The sequence below is a fragment of the Malurus melanocephalus genome, unplaced genomic scaffold, assembly GCF_030028575.1.
Source record: "Malurus melanocephalus ecotype Western Australia unplaced genomic scaffold, MMel_1.1 scaffold_405, whole genome shotgun sequence".
NCBI lineage: Eukaryota > Metazoa > Chordata > Aves > Passeriformes > Maluridae > Malurus > Malurus melanocephalus.
Window position 1 is genome coordinate 658480 of NW_026623637.1, and position 2783 is coordinate 661262.

The following is a 2783-nucleotide window of genomic DNA, read 5'->3' on the forward strand; positions in this document are numbered from 1 at the left end:
GAATATATCTGTAGAACACGAAGGGAGCATTTTAATCTGTCCACAACATTCAGCAGCTCTTAAGTTTCTGCTTATCATCTAGCAAATTAAAACTTAGTCTTAAATTTGATCAAAACCCCAAAATAAAATGTTTAAGTTTCTCTTGTAATTTAGAAAAATAAAATGTAGGTCATCTTTTTCATTTTTTGTGTGTTATCACAACAATGCCATAAACCAGATTCAGCAAAATAATTTGCTTTTCAATTAAATATAATACTCCGCACTCTCACAAGCATTTTCGTATCTCAACCTAAATCTGTGTTCCTGAAAAACAGTAATGAAACATACAGATGTTAATCAACACTTGAGACTAAGATGCCTTCACTGCCATATAAGCATAYAGTAAAAGTGATAGAAGGCATAATCAACAGACTGCAAAAAAAGAGACTACAAACATATTCTGTGGGGCATAAACTGTAAAAATTAATTACACAAGGAGAAGCCATAAACAGAGAACCTTCTTTGAAGACCTAAGTAAAAGGAAAGCAGAAATACTTTAGTGACTACCTATCGCAAGCACAAACCTTCATTTGGAGTTTTAGACTTCCTCCTCCTCTGAGACAAATCCAAATACACCCATCGAGATTCAGCAACTCCTGAGACTCTCCTCAATCCCAGCCAAATTACTACTACTAAATACAGAGCTCCAAATCAAAATACATTTTAAAGAAACAGTATCTATGAATCCAGCATGCATCTATTCTCTTCATGTTAACCACCACATTTAGAAGCAGTATCCAAATGTCTGGAACAAAGCCCCTGAGAAGCTCACAAGACAATAGGTCTTCTATGAGCTGAGTAGTTCTACAAGGGCACAGTTCTTCACTGAACTGAAATGATGCTAAACACTGATTTACTGTTTTTCCATTATGGCTATCATGTTTGCATATAAACAGCCTAGACTTTACTCCTAGAGGATTAAAACAAATAAATCAGACTTACTCAAAAATCAGCTTCCACAGACACCAAATCTGACCAAGTCAGTGGAAGCTCTTGCTTTCTTAAAGCAGCACTTTTCTCAGGAAAACTGACTGTATTTGTAAAGTATCTGCAATTTTGTCTTAAATACCTAATGAATCATTTCTGCTGGGAGAAGTCAAAAAGCATAGCCAGGGTACATCTGAATAAACTGATTCTCCCACTGCACTTGCAAATCTGCTCCATTTCACAGATGGGCATAGGGAAAGACTAAAGAGTGCAGGAAGCAAATTTTCTTCCTGGAAAAACAAGTTTCCCTGTAGAAAGTTGGCCACATCAGCACCCCAGCCCCAAGCTTGTCAGGCAGACTGCTCACGTCTCACAGGGAATCAGCTACACATGCAGAGAAAGAAACCAGTTTTCCAACTGCTATACACATTTAACAAAAGCAACCCTTCCTCAAACTTCTTCCAGAGTGCCATCACAAGTTAGTAATAAATTTGAAGAAAACATGGTTATTCGACCATGTTGCACATTTCAGCCCACACCTTTTTTTACCAGCATGAGGGAACTAAAACTGTGTCACTCCAAAGTGCCTTAAAGCCCAGTCCAAGATTTGAACTACTCTTACAGAAAGCCGAGAAATTCCAGTAACTTACTTATTTTACCAAATGAAAACAAACTACCATTTGCTAAATTCAAAGCTGGTGCTGATGCCTCACCACAATAACCTGAAAGATGTGACAACCCCACATGAAACATGGTGCCATGGGGATGATCTCCCCATGGCAAGGCACTGTTCTAAAGGCAGCTGCTCTGGATGCTGAGGGATCTCTACTCAAAAAGCATCTCCCACTTCAGGCAAACATGACACTGGGTTGTGTCCCCTACCTGACATCCTCCAGCAGGTTCCCACAATGAACTCCTAGTGCATTTGTACAAGAAGCAGCAGGTGATGACTCTCACACCTGCCAGGCACAAGCACAGATCTTATAAAGCTCTCCAGTTTGAGCAAGAGGACCAAGCTTTTCACTGAAAACCACCACATTTTACATTGTTACCCACGCACTTTTGCATTTCCAAATTAGAGGCTACATCTCTGAACTGGAAAACAGACAGATTTTGTTTTTATTTTATCCTACTTCAAAGAAGTGAAGGTCTATGGTTATTTGCAAATCACCTTTTCCCCTCCACCCCAAGTAAAAAGGTTGTCTCTACTTACATCATCCTGAATATCCAGATCACAACCTGCCTTCAACAAAACCTGGACAACGTGGAGATGACCCTTGTGGGCAGCAAGATGCAGGGGGGTCCGGCCATGCTATAAATGAGAAGAAAATAATAACTTAAGATAAACTTTTATACATAGTAGTTGAATAGAATTTGATCTGCTTTTCATCATTCCTCTGTAATGCTCTGAAAGGCATTACCTTTGTGAAAGGTGAAAACTCCTCCTCCACTTTTTGCAACATTTCAGGTAATCCCAATGACACTCTACAAAAGGGATATTATAGTCACATAAGAGAATTTCCTCACAAAGTTGGATCCGACTCTGTGTCCATGCCTAAGCAGAAGTCACGACCTTTTTGTTTCTGTCCCTCTGGAGGACAGAAATGTCAATTGCTGTCACCTTCCCTCTGTACAGCCAAGTTGAAATAGCTGGCTAATTCATACATTGTAATAGAAATAAGAATTACTGAACTATGGCACATGACAGATGCTCCCCTGAAAAGGGATGGAAGACCTGTAATCACTCCAAGTGACTTCCACGTATGACAACCAACTTCATTTTGCTGAAGATGTGCCTGGTTTTTTTGGTTTTTTTT